Source organism: Felis catus, chromosome D2 (assembly GCF_018350175.1).
Source record: "Felis catus isolate Fca126 chromosome D2, F.catus_Fca126_mat1.0, whole genome shotgun sequence".
Lineage (NCBI taxonomy): Eukaryota > Metazoa > Chordata > Mammalia > Carnivora > Felidae > Felis > Felis catus.
Genome location: NC_058378.1, coordinates 22,613,557 through 22,628,969, shown reverse-complemented (window position 1 = coordinate 22,628,969; position 15,413 = coordinate 22,613,557).

The window sequence follows — 15,413 nt, the reverse complement described above, 5'->3', positions numbered from 1 at the left end:
AATCCCAGAGCAACCCTTGAATACACAATTTATTCTCACTGCTTAGTAAGGGGGACTTGAAAATAAATTTTTCCATGAGGCAAAGGCTAAGTATGTGATAGTAAAGACTCATACAATATTCTCCTTTTCCTCTTTGATACACAACTAGCCCTCACTTCCCTGTTCTTGGAGTTGGGCAGGGCCACATGACTATGTTCTAGCCAACAAAGTATGAGAAGTAGGTGTGCCACGTCCAGACCTGGCCATGCACATTTCTCCATGTGTTTATTGACCTCTGGGCAGCTGGAATAGAGATGTCTCCTAGGGCAATTCTGGAAACCATGAGTTAAAGACACTGGAGCATGGCAAGTCTGGATCCTTGAATGACTGCCTTTGGGAAAGCTGTCCTGCGTTCTTCCTTCTCATTACCCAGTGGTGCCATCACAGCAAGAAATACATTTCGAGGGGAGCCTGGGTGGCTCAGTTGGTTAAGCATCCCACTCTTGGTTTTGGCTCAGGTCATGATCTCCCTGTTTGTGAGATCAGAGCCCTGAGTCAGGCTCTATGCTGACAGTGCAGAACCTGCTTGGGATTCTTTCTCTCCCTCTCTCTCTCCACCCCTCCCCTACTAGTACTCTCTCTCTCTCAAAACAAATAAATAAACATTTTTTTAAAAGAAACAAACATCAATTGTGTTTGAGCTATTATACATTATAGGGTCTGTCTCTTCCAGCAGCCAGCCTTCCTTATCTAGTTATAGATGTCACCCACATGTCATGACTCTAGCATCAAGGATAGGAATCCTTCATTTGCCTTGGAAGAAAAGATCCCTCAGAACGGCCTACCCAAAAACTATTTTGCCAGCCTATCTTTGCCCTCAGGAGGCCCCAGTGATTGATAAGCTCAGATTTCTTATCTGAGGCCAGGTGTGGATGTTTGCAAAGATCATCTGGTTTATATCTAATATAGATGAGCTTTTCCAAATTCCATCTCAAAACACATATTCTATGCATGGACTTTAGTAAACACCAGAACCAGAAGAAAAGGATACTTCAAGTAAAATTCATAATATGCTACGGATGGATTTCTGGAACAAACAAAATTGAAATTTTTATCAAACTGATCACATGTCAAAAAGATAAAAAAGAATCTGTCTTTAAAGATCTTTCTGCAATTGAAACAATCACAAACCACATTCCCTAAGTACTTTTTGAATTATCATGGACTAGTAATCCTTTTAGTGAAACGAAACGTGTTTTTTGCATAAGCTATCAATAATTTCAATGATATCCAAGATGCAAGCTAAGGTGGAATGGAGAAAGAAGAAAATGGAACACTTAGACAAAAGTGAGAAATGATCTACAGTCCAGAAATTCACCATGGTACAGCAGAAGGGATTTCTAGGCCAGAAAACAGGCAGAGTGGTCAATGTACAGACACTGGGTTAATGAGAATTTACACTTGTCAGTGAAGCTGGTAGAATGCTCTGGGGCTGACACATGGGGCGCCCTGCTGGACATCTGTTACCAAATGTAAGTGTCTGGCAACAGAAGAGGTGTGGGAACTCAAGAAGTCCAACTGATTTTTCTCCAACTCCAGCTAGGTGAGGAACAAGGAGTGAAGGGCACTTATTTGGGAAAATAGGTGAAAAACAATTACAGAAGAGCTCCCACAACAAATAAAGTGGATTCTCCGAGTGTGAGGGGGGAAAAGCAAGCTCTTAAAACTCAGGATCCTGACAGGAAGGAAGAGCTTATTCAGTGAAGAAGAAATCTATCCCTCCTCTGTCTGAGACACAGTCTGCAGGAACTTACTTGAACTTTACCACTCCAGAAACCTTGTGTAATACTCTCTTTAGCCATCAGGACAAATGTGAATTCAATGACTTTGGAAAGCTGCCCAAATGAAGCTTTCAGCAGAATTTTATATACTTTGCGAAAGGAGAGCCAGTGTAGCTCTGGCTTTAGAGCAGTGAACCCCCACTCTTTTTTTTATTTATTTTGAGAAAGCAGGCACATGGACAGAGAGGGAGAGAGAGCACAGGGTTAGAGAGAGAATCCCAAGCAGGCTCCTGCACCATGAGCACAGAGCCAGACATGGAACTCGAACTCACAAAATGTGAGATCGTGACCTGAACCAAAATCCGGAGTTGGATGCCTAACTGACTGAACCACCCAGGCACACCAAAACCCCAAATTCTTGACCATCAATAAAATACTACTGAGTATATATGTGTATGTATTGATTCACAAAGTATGTATGTGAACTACCATGTATAATACTAACACATTATATATCACATGAAACATATTCCTGGTAAAAGAAATGTTATAAGGCTACATGAAAATAGTATCTTCCTGTACCCTAAATGGGTTGTCTTTTACACACCATGTTGGATGCCATTACCTTCAATCCTGGTCCTAGAAAAGAGACCTTATCTTCACAAGAATGATTTGGTGTCAAAAAGAGATGAAAAACTCTTGGCTGGTGCTTTAGCTAAGAGACACCTTTACAGAGCTGTCCCCAGTTGTGCCTAAGTGGAAAGTGTGGATTGCATGTTATCTATCGAAGTCTGTTGCCTGAGTAACTGGAAGAATCATGTGGAAACAGAGCTCCTTAAGGGAATAACTCATGTTTCATTTATCTGTCCTCCTCTAAGGGCTAGCAGGGTGTCTTACACTGAGGATAGGCTGGGTACTCAGTGACGCCTGTTGAATTCAAACATGAATGAGTAAATGACTGAACAGTTGAGCGAATATGCGAAAAACATTTTTAGGCCACAGGAAAAACACAAGTAAGGTATAATTCTCACTTGTCAGTGAAATATCTCCATTACTGGGAGAATGCACATCTTCTGCCTTGCCTTCAACTCAGTTGAAGTTTTAACTTCTCATCAATAGCTCTTCTTCAAAGGCCTTCAGGGTCTAGGCACGTACCACCGATGCCTGAAGACCAAGTAAAACAACAGGGACAAGTGGTTAACTGGAAACTGGCAAAATGGAGCATGCATAATGTCCGCTGAGGGTGACCATTTTTACTTCTGTTAGGCTAAGTGTTTTCCTCTCTGGGTGTCCAGGGGTTTTGTCACATGTCCCAACTACGTTATTAACCTAAAGAGATCTGGGAATGTAGGGTGTTTCTTCCTCTGTCCCCACAGTGGTCTGACGGAATAAAAACTAGACTTAGGGTCCAAACCTTAGGCCCAAACTCTCCAATGCAATTAGCTAGATGGCCTTTGACAAGGCATAACCTCTGTGATCTTTAGTTTCTTCAGGCAGCCAATGAGAATAGCACTAGTTGCCTCAAAGGGATGTTCGGAAGAACAAACAAGACTTTTGCAGACTGTGATAATGTGTATAAATGTAAGGACTTACAGGTAAAATTAAAGTAGTGAATAAAATACCTGTTGAAATGCATCAAATAGATGATGTAATTCTATACTCTAGGCACAGAATCGATGTGTCTCTATTTAAGACTCCTTTTAAAAATAACATACACAGATGGGCATTTGGGTGGCTGAGTCAGTTAAGCGTCCTTACTCTTGATTTCAGCTCAGGCCATGATCTCATGATTCATGAGTTTAAGCCCTGCATCAGGCTCTGTGCTGACGGTGAGGGGTCTGCTTAGGATTCTCTCTCTCCCTCTCTCTGCCCCTTCCCTGTTTGTGCTCTTGCTCTCTCAAAATAAATAAATGAACTTAAAAAAAAAATTAAAAACTAATCTAAAATAAAAATAACATGTAGAAAAAAAATTTTAAAAATAAAGCAAGTTAACACACACATCAACACATTACATTGTTATCACCAAGGAGCTTGAAAATTTTGAACATTTATGATTTTAAGGTAAATAAGCAAGCATTGATGAATGTTTTTCCACTTAACAGCTTAAAGTGTATGTTTATTGTATTTGTGTTTTATTGGGACATGTAATACATCTATTATAAAATATTGGGTCCTAAACACTCTAATAGTTGTCACTGAAATATTTCTGGGTAGTAGAATTACTCCTAAATTTATTTTCATCTTTGTGCTTTTCTCTATTCTCCAAATTTTCTTCAATAAACACAACATACAACCATTTTTTTTTCTGGTTCTTAAATATTTTAAAAAGAAAAAAATACCACCCACGGACTGGTGGCTGACCAGAGACCTTTTTTTTTTTTTTTTAAGTTTATTTATTTATTTTGAGAGAGAGGACAGGGTTGGGGAGGCAGAAAGAAAGAACAGAGAAGGGGAAAGAAAATCCCAAGCAGGCTCTGCACTGTCAGCACAGAGCCCTATGAGGGGCTCAATCTTACAAACCATGAGATCATGACCTGGGCTGAAATCAAGTCACAGGCTTAACCAACTGAGCCACCCAGGCATCCCTGACCACAGACTTTTAAAACTGTGGTAGGAGATATGATAAAGAAAAATTATCAAAATGACAGTCAATTTGTAGGAACAATCTAATTAAATTAAAACGCGATATAAAAATTCTTTATCAAACACTTCTTAGATCTGTTTTTTTGTTGTTTTTTAATGTTTATTTTTGAGAGAGAGAGACACACACAGAGTGCGAGCAGGGGAGAGGCAAAGAGAGAGGGAGACACAGAATCCAAAGCAGGCCCAGAGCTCTGAGCTGTCAGCACAGAGCCCGACACGGGGCTCGAATTCACAAACTGTGAGATCATGACCTGAACCCATGTCAGACACTTAACCGACCAAGCCACCCAGAGGCCCCGTAGAGCTGTTGTTAAAAACAAAAACCAAAAAAACAAAAAAACTGTATAATATTCCACTTTGGTGTAAAACAGGGAAGTGTAACAAGATACATTCATCTTTGCTTGAAATGATAGCGGGGAGGATGGCAAGGAGTGTGAGATGCAGGTTAAACATCTGACTTCCACTCAGGTTGTGATCTCACGGTTTGTGGGTTCAAGCCCTGCGTCAGGCTCTGGGCTGAGAGCTCAGAGCCTGGATTTGGCTTCAGATTCTGTTTCCCTCTCTCTCTGCCCCTCCCCACTCACATTCTGTCTGTCTGTCCCTCTCTCTCTCTTTCTAAAGAAATGAACCAACATTAAAAAAAATTTTTTTAATAAAAAATAGAGAAAAGAAGCAAAACTGTGTACTTTTTGTTATATTGTTTGACTTTTTTAAATACCACATGCAAGTAATAACCATTCTAAAATACAGGTATTATAAGAGCTCCTAACCTTTGTTCTGGGGAGCCAGTCCTCACAGTGGGTTTGCTGCCATTGCCAGCGGAGAGAGAAATGTGCCGGCCTGTGTGGCCAGGGAAGCGCCAGACTGATCCTGAGCTCAGTTTCTTCAGCCTGCTGAGGGGTCGCGCTTGGAATTATCTGCTTCCTGTGGCAGCACGAGGCTCCGAGGCTCCGGCTCCACACTGCCTGTGTGTTCTCTGTTCCAACCCAGCATGGCTCTTGCTTGCCAGTTGGCTACATTGAACATAGTTGGTTACATTTCAGAAACTTGCCCTGTCCAATAAACTTTCCAAGACAGGCTCAGTTTATTCAGTTTATTCAGGCTTCAGTTTATTCAGTATAAACTGAAAGAAACTAGGCTTGTGTTCAACTGAGTCTGAAGTACATTTGAGGTAGAAAAGCCTGGCAGGTGCCCCCCAGTGAAGCCATGCATTCTCCATGCTCCAGCTAGGGTCTGCAGCAAACACAGCCTCATACCTCCTCTTTCGAGTCCATCCATGTAGTCTCAAGGGAAACACTGAGCTATGGTTTCTTGACTAGCTGGCTGCAAGCCACTTCTCTGCACATGCCCTGTCTGGGGGATTTGGGTTGTGGAAGTTTGCCAACACAAGTAGTCTGGTAGTCCAACTTAGCTCATGACTGGTGGATCTTGTCTTATCAGTGATGTTCTACGCCGCTCAGAGAAATATTTGTGAGAACTACATTAAAATTAGAAATTGTGTTAATGAAGAAAACCATCCACTGAAAAATGTTAAGATAAGACAAAGAATGGGAAAAAATATTTGGCACACACATAACCAACAAAGAATTAGTATGCCAGCATGAGCAAGTCCTATAAATCAATAAGAACCAAACAATCTAAAAATAGGTAAACAAGCAATTCACCAAAAGGAAAATCTGAATGGTCTATAACATACTGAAAGAACCTCAGTTTCAAGAAAACAAAACCAAAATTTCATGGACTATTATTTCAAACCAATTAGATTAGCAAAATTTTAAATTTTTTTTTCAACGTTTTTTATTTATTTTTGGGACAGAGAGAGACAGAGCATGAACGGGGGAGGGGCAGAGAGAGAGGGAGACACAGAATCGGAAACAGGCTCCAGGCTCTGAGCCATCAGCCCAGAGCCTGACGCGGGGCTCGAACTCCTGGACCGCGAGATCGTGACCTGGCTGAAGTCGGACGCTTAACCGACTGTGCCACCCAGGCGCCCCAGATTAGCAAAATTTTAAAAGTCCAACAATACTTAATATTGGTTACTATTATAACAATGGGAACACATACACTGTTGTTAGAAATATAAATTGATGGGGCACCTACCTGGGTGGCTCTCTGCTGTCAGCGCACAGAGCCCACTTTCAGAGGCTCTGTCTCTCTCTCTCTCTCTCTCTCTCTCTCTCTCTCTGCCCCTCCCCTGCACTTTCTCTCTCTTGAAAATAAATAAACATTAAAAAAAAAAGAAATACATGGGAATGCAAGTTTGTACAGCCACTCTGGAAAACAGTATGGAGGTTCCTGAAAAAACTAAAACTAGAACTACCCTATGACCCAGCAATTGCACTACTAGGCATTTATCCAAGGGATATAGATGTGCTATTTCGAAGGGACACATGCACCCCCGTGCTTATAGCAGCACTATCAACAATAGCCAAAGTATGGAAAGAGCCCAAATGTCCATCGATAGATGAATGGATAAAGAAGATGTGGTGTATACAATGGAGTATTACTCGGCAATCAAAAAGAATGAAATCTTGCCATTTGCAACTACGTGGATGGAACTGGAGGGTATTATGCTAAGTGAAATTAGAGAAAGACAAAAATCATATGACTTCACTCATATGAGGACTTTAAGAGAAAAAACAGATGAACATAGGGGAAGGGAGACAAAAATAATACAAAAACAGGGAGGGGGACAACACAGAAGAGACTCATATTATGGAGAACAAACTGAGGGTTACGGGAGGGGTTGTGGGAGGGGGGATGGGCTAAATGGGTAAGGGGCACTAAGGAATCTACTCCTAAAATCATTGTTGCACTAAATGCTAACTAATTTGGATGTAAACTTTAAAAAATTAAAAAATTTTAAAAAATAATGGACAGAACAACTTGACAGAAAGTCAGCAAGGAAATTGAAAGGTAAATGAACTACACTATGAACCTACTAGATCTAACAGACATTCAGGCATTCTTCTGAAGTACACATGGAACTTTGTATATGCCAAAGATAATTGAAAACATATATTCACACAAAAACTTGTACATGAATGTTCACAGCAATATTATTCAGCATAGCCAAAACAGTAGAACCACCCAAATATCTATCAACTGATTAGTGGAAAAACAAATACTTTTTTTATAAAATGGAATATCATTTGTCCATAAAAAGGAAAGAAGTACTAATGTATGCTACAACATGGATGAATCTTGAAAACATTATGCTCTGTGAAAGAATCCAGACACAAAAATCCACAATATATGATTCCATTTATATGAAACATCCCGAATAGGAAAATCCATTGAGACAGAAAGTAGACTAACCGTTGTCATAGGCTAGGGTAAGGATGAAATGGGGATGGCAGCTTAATAGATGTAGAGTTTCTCTGGAGGGTGACAAAAATATAAAAATACACATTAATGATGGCTGTATATCACAGTGTACATATTAAAAACTCCAAAGATTATACTCTAAACTGTTTAAATGTGAATATTATGTTCTTGTGAATTTTATCTCAGTAAAAAATAAATTTAAAAACTTAAGCAAAGAAAAAAAAAGAAATATAAATTGGTGAGGGGCATCTGGGTGGCTCAGTCAGTTAATCCTTCTATTCTTGATTTCTCCTCAGGTCATGATCTCACAGTTCATGAGATCGAGCCCCAATTCTGGCTCTGTGTTGACCATGCAGCCTGCTTGGGATTCTCTCTCTCCCTCTCTCTCTGCCCCTTCCCTGCTCATGCTTGCCCTCTCTCTCTCAAAATAAATAAATAAACTTGAAAAAATAAATAAATACAAATTGGTGCACCCAATTTGGAGAGCAATTTGAACATAAAATATACATGACCTACGTATTAGGATGTAACAGAAAAACAAAAACTGTCCCAAGTACTGAAACAGAAGGAATTTAATGCAAGGAATTGGTTTCCTGGGGCCTGAAAGCATTATGTCAAAGAGCAGTGAGGGGGCGCCTGGGTGGCTCAGTCGGTTAAGTGCCTGACTTTGGCTCAGATCATGCTCACAGTTCATGGTTCGAGCCCCACGTCGGGCTCTGTGCTAACAGCTCGGAGCCTGGAGCCTGCTTCAGATTCTGTGTCTCCCTCTCTCTCTCTGCCCCTCATGTTCTATCTTCTGCCTCCCAAGAATGAATAAACGTTTAAAACAAAAAACAGCAGGGGCGCCTGGGTGGCGCAGTCGGTTAAGCGTCCGACTTCAGCCAGGTCACGATCTCGCGGTCCGGGAGTTCGAGTTCGAGCCCCGCGTCAGGCTCTGGGCTGATGGCTCAGAGTCTGGAGCCTGTTTCCGATTCTGTGTCTCCCTCTCTCTCTGCCCCTCCCCCGTTCATGCTCTGTCCCTCTCTGTCCCAAAAATAAATAAACTTAAAAAAAAAAAACAAAAAAACAGCAATGAGGCACCACCACAGGAACCCAACAGGAGCCCACTACAGACCCTGGGGCTACGGAGGTGAAGGAGAGGAGCTACCGAAGACCAGAGGGCAGGAGCTGAATGTGCGTGATGACGGCTGGCAGAATGGAAGGGACCCAGTCCTAGCAAGAGGGAGATGGACATTCTCATTCCTCTCTCCCCACCTTCCCCACTCTCTCACCAGCGCCTCCCACTGCCTAAACCGGGAAACAGGCAGGTGACACGGGATGGGAGGCGGGGCCATGGCACCCACGTGGATCAGGGCCTGGAGACAGAGCAGAGGAGGGAAGGATAAGGAACAAGTCTGCCAAAAACAAGACAAAAAGCAAAAACACCCAAACCCCAAACCCTTACACACAAGCAGATGGAGACATACACAGTAAAACTTACAGTGACACTGTTCATAAAAGCAAAACATGAGAAACAAGTCTATTAAGAGGAGAGGATAAATTGTAGTAGAGTCACACAATGGAATATTCCACAAAAGTGAGAGCAAATGAACTATAGTTACATTTATCAACATGGATGAATCTCACAGAGCCAAGCAAAATAAATCTCATTCTTTAATATTTATATAAAGCATAAACGCATGCAATATGGCAATGATGATTATAGACAGACATGTTATATAGGGATAAAGAAAAGTTGAAAAAGTATAAACACATCTTCTGGGGAAAGAAAGGGAGATGTGAACAGGAAGAAGAGATCTGAAGGTTTCATATGTAATAATAATGACACTGGGTGATGGATACATGGGGCAATGTATATTGCTGTTTATAGTTTATATAAAAGTATTTCATAATAATTACATTTAAGTGTTACAGAAGAGCTTGAAGGAATATGAGCGATGTGGACCTGACTATTCTAAGCAGCAGGAGACTCCATTATCTTGGTTTTGGAGGCAGGGCTGGGTGCCATTTGGCAAGACCCGCCCGAGAAAGCCCCTGCCCAGCTGTCTCTACCCGCTGGACCCCATCCAGTTAGGTAAACAGTCAGTCCTTGCCCCTGCAAGCTCCAGACGTGCAGGGGCACCGTGACTGGTCGGTAGTACTCCGGGTAGAAGTCACGCCCCCTGTCTGCTTGTTTTCTCAGGCCTCAGCCAGGCACTTGTTCTGTGGCAGGAGGGCAAGCAACATGTTCCAGAGCTCTTCAAGGGGTCTCTCTGCACCCCTCCTTCATTAGGCCTGGGTTAGATGGTAGCATTCTCAAAGCACGGCACAGCTCTCCAGAGTCACCATCCCCAGATCTCTCTTCCCCACTCTAAACCTTTTTAGTTCTCTTTGACTAGATCTAAGCAGGGCCGGCTTCACGAGTGTGTGACCTGTGCAGTCACACAGGACCCCGCACTTCAAAGGGCCCTGTGCTTGGTTTAATGCTCTGCTGGAATTTTTTAACGATTTTTGAACAAGAGGCCCACATGTTCATTTTGCACTGGGCCCTGGAAATTGTGTAGCTTATCCTGGGCCTAAGAGCTGTGGGACAGGTTCCTACAGCCATTTCCTTGTAAATCTGCATACCAGATATGGTAGTTCTGACAACTCAGATAGCTGATAACTATCTTACTGGTCTAAGTCACGGCAGGCAGCAAGAATCCCATTCCTATGGCCACTTCACTTATTTACTTGCTTATAATGGGTCTTCCCTCTAAAGATATGTAAAGTCCACCGAGACAAGACCTATTTAGTTGAATACTGTGTCCTCACGTCCTAGCTCAGTATCTGGCTCATATGTTCAGTAAATACTTGTTGGATGAACATTTATAAAATATTATACCTAATAACTTTATATGAAAATCATATGCCAGACTTTATACAGAGGAAATATTCTCAAAGAATCAGCATAATACTGATTTTTCCACAGAAATATGTGTAAAGTAGGGAGATGCTTTCTCGAAATCTGCAACTAATACATAGTTTTGCTGTAATGCTGTAATTTTTCAAGATAGCCACTAACCATTTATAAAATACTTGCTCTAAAATGTACCATGGGAGTTGTTTGGCCTTCTTTGTGACATTAAAGCCCATCTCAAGCTCATTCCAAAATACCTACTTTTCAGCACCAGCAATGGACCCCCCATTTAATGAGTGCTCATATGAGATTGCTCCAGAAAGTAAAAATATTTCAAATGACAAACAGTAAATGTTAAAATAAGTACAGCATTGTAACCACCACAGCCTACAGGAGTTCTAAGTCAAGGAGACCACAGCCTGGCTCACGCAACAAAGGGTTGCACATATTACCAGCCAAAGTAGAGTGCTACAATAGCATAAAGCAGTTCAACCAGTTTGCCAACTTTAAACTTTCAAAAATTGGGGGTATTTGCGTTATTTCACTTTCTATACGGATTTAAACGTAACTTTATATTATTTGACATTTGCATAATCAAATTCACACAAATGGAACCACAGTATATGCCACTAGGTTATCTGAGTTTTAATGTGTCTGTAAATATAAACACTGCTTTAAACTGAACACAATAAAGGGTGGATGGGGAATAAGCAAAGAAGCAATGACTTTGTCTAGCACCAGATGACCTAAAGTGGTTTTGGCAGCAAAATCAAACAGGAATATCTCTTTGAATTCATTTGCTCTACATGGCAAGAGAAGTTAGAAGTAAAATATCTAATACCTAATATTTAAATCCTAGACAAAACATTTCGGTGCAAATAGGGAAGTGCTTTATTTACTCTGATCCAAGTCAAAGGTAGTTGGATAATTAGTTTTCTTTAAACAACATTCAGCTTTGCTGACATCTCATTTTCCAAAAGCAGCTGTTAGCCAAATATAGTATTGTTTATTCACTCCCCGGAAGGCTGTTTTTAAAAAGTGCTTCTTCTGGTAAATATGTTGCATCACATAATTGGAGATAACAGGAAAAGTAGGAGTTGCTGTGTGGATTTAAATAAACATATCCTCAAAAGTCCAGTTTTCTGTTTGTGAATAATTCTTTTATTTTTTGCCACTAAGGCACACTGAATTGTTTATTCCCTGATTTGGGGTCATGTTAGGAAATATTCCAAACATGATCACACATGAGATATTTCTCTTGAAAAATAAGAGATGGAAGTTGAGCCCTTTGCCTTTTCCCCTTTATTGTACCCGTCAGCTAATGTATGTTAACTATTCCAGTGCCAGAGACCTTACCTCATACCTAAATTGCAGTTGGGTAAAGTTTTATATATTTTTTTAAGAAAGCCATCTATTTAAAAATACCTGTAGCATCTAAGTCCCAAATTATCCTGTGAAGAGGAGTAGAGAATAAAAATTGCTATTGCTTTTGCAAAGAACACACTCAGTCCCTATCATTTACAATGTGTTTGGCTTGCATGTGCTACTTACATTGTTGGCTACTTCAGTTTCTAGGAACTGAGAATGTATGTAACTTTCTCTGATCTGACTGCTATTTTCTTCTGACCACTTGGGTTTTCTCCTGCCTAAATATTTCATCCTTAAAATACATTTCTTTCTTGACTCCATTATTGACCCAAATGCACTGTCAGAGCCAATGTAAAAGAGAGTAGAAATCTCTTTAAACTGGAAATCAGAAAATCTAGGCTCTAATTCTTACTCCATTGCTGAAATCCATGGTTTCTCCTTGGGGAAAATAAGGATTAAATTGATGTCCAAGAGATCCTATTCAATTCTGAAATTTTTGTATTTCACTAACTAGTTAATATGATTTATTGCTGAAAGTGGGTGGGGTCACACAGTGAATGCCAAAATTTGGGGCATGGAAGGGAAGATGTTTGTTCTTTAGGCTTATCCAAGCTGCTATGACCTTCTAGATGCATAGCTAATTAAGAGCTCCCAACATACAATTCACATTGCATTTGTCATCTACTTCTTGCGGTTTTAGATGGATGCTGACAGGCCAAAAAATGTTCTGTGCTTACCTGGGAACTTGCAATCTTTTCATGTTCTGAGCCATTTTTCCATTAGTGCTTGTGCATGAGAAGTATTTCAAACAAGAAGCCAAAATGCACTTCTAAAACTATGTTCAAATTCTAGCAAGATTTAAGATGGAGCAAATGCTCTGCTTCCCATTTGGATTTGTGAAGCAGTGAACACACTTCATGACGAACACATTTATATTTTCTTGCACATAAATATGTTTGTCATAATACCAGAACCATTGAGACAAATTGCTATGTTCAGCTGGGAAATGTATCTTTTCTCTCTGTATTATAAAGAATGTGTTATGGTACAATTATTCTTGTGGTTTTATAGTTCAGGGCACTTTTATAGTATAGGAAGCTTCTGTCTACTGAAATAACATATGCTACTTAATTACTATAAAGCTCTTTGCAAATATAAAGAACTACTAATACCCATTAGCAAATAAATTTTCTAAATACATTCTGCTTTTGTTATTGTATGATTTCCGTAACAGAGAAGTACAGAATGGTTCTGACATCCTATCTCAAGGAAAAGAATGATTCCTTGTAGAAAAGTAGATCTTACAGATTTCTACTCCTGACTGGTAGGTACCCATAATATAAACATTTCCCCAAAGTTTATAGGTTCTTTGAAAGGCCAAAAGGCATACATTGAATATCAGTACCATTCCACCCAACCAGTACTAGAAGCTGCAGTGAAAACTGATTATGAGCAATAAAAAGCTTTTCAAGAAGATATTTAATTACATAAACATTTCTAACTACAAGGGTGCTTAAATCGAGGGCTCCTTTAAAATTATTCGTCCAGTTTTGTGTTGGTATCGATAGCTGCATTAGTCAGGACTCTGAGGTTTAAATAACAGAACCTCAACTCAAACCAGATCAAGCAAAATCAAAACAAAACCCACAATCCCTACACCTACAAGGAACACTGGGTAGCTCAGGCAATTTTAAAGCAGCACTGCAGCAACCAGGGCCAAGACCAGAACCAGGGACATCCTGGTCCCAGGAATCTACCACTTTCTCCACTCAGGGAGCTCCAGAGTTGGGAGTGGGGCAGAGGGGTGAGGGGGAGATGGCTCAGGCTCCCAGTCATGTTCTCCCAGGTTGACAATATCAGCAGAAAGAGGGCTTCATTCTCTCAAGGTTCCTATAGCAAAAAAGGATCCTGATGTGTCTTAGTTCATTTGCCCAGTCCTTGAACCAATTACTGCTGTGGTATTGTATACTGTAACTGATTGCATCCGGGTCATCCTTAAGAACAGAATGGAGAGCCAGAATTAAGAACCCCAGTAGGACCACAGGCAGTAGTGGGGCTCCCCTAATAAAAGAGGGTATTGCTACCAAAAATAGGATAGGAGAATGGACTGGACTTAAAACTGAACCTTACTTTGGTGACCTTGGTCCTTTCAATCTTGAGATGGAGGTTTCTGATAATCTGTTAATGAGCGATCTGCAAGCCTGCGGTATTGTTTTTGACAACCGTGAGCTTGGTGCTCCTTGGCATCTGGGCTGCCTTGGCTTTAGTTATTTGCCTACCTTCTGAAATTCTTTCCTCTTAAGCTTTTGAAACTAAATAAATACATTCATCATGGATTGATCTTGGGAACCAACATGATGCCATGCAAAGAGAACAGGGGAAGTCAAAAGCCCCAGATCCTTCCTTGCTCTGGCATTTACTAGGCTTCTGACCCCTGGAAGATTACTTCGGCAGGTTCTCAGATCTTAGTTTTATCATCTGTAACATCAGTGCCCGTTCCAAGGTTGCCATGAAGAAAGAGGAACGTATGTAAAGCACAGTGGCTGCTCACATGTTCAATTACCAAAGGTGAGGTACCACCACCTTTAGGCAAACTTAAAGAATCGTGTCTAATGCTTCAAGTACTAGGCCGAGAGCTGGACAACGAAAGGGTAAGACATGGCCGCTGCCCTCACTGGACTTACACTTTAGTAAAGGAGAAAACAATAGAGGGAACATGAAAAAAACTGCTAAGCGTGCAAAGAAATTACCATGTACTAGAACTTCACCTATACACTCTCCCATCTAGGGTTGCTTTTTAATGGATTTAAGCACCAGTTACTGTGGCAGAAAAACAGAACTGCCCAGTTTTTTGTAATAGATTGAAAAGAGGACATTTAGGGCATCCTAAATGGACACGGCAAAATACAGGCAAAAATGGACATGTCCTATATATGTAGGATGCTTGGCAACCCTATCTCTATCCTGACAACCATCCTACAATCCTATTTATATAGTTATATAAATATATTACATATATTTACATAAATAATAAATCCTATGATCTCCACTGTACGAGTTAACAGACTCAGAGACACTGGGTGACTTGTTCAAGGACACAGAAATGGCAGAACTGGGAACCAAGCCCTAATCTCTCTGGCTCTAAAGCCTGGAATCTTTATACCATTCACTTTTCTCCACAAAGACAATGGAAGGTTTAGGGTCAAATTCCATTTTTAAAAAAACAATTTATATATATGCCATGTCCCCATGTAAATTACCAAGATTTTATTGTACATTATGTATTAATCTCTGCATCATTATTGCTTGTATATTTAAACTTAAAAAAAAAACCCTACGGCAAAGACTAGGGACAATGCTAACATAGGGCAATTGTCACAGTGCTATGCTCAAGTATATGGAAGTCTTACATTGGTGACCAAATATATAGCTATCTC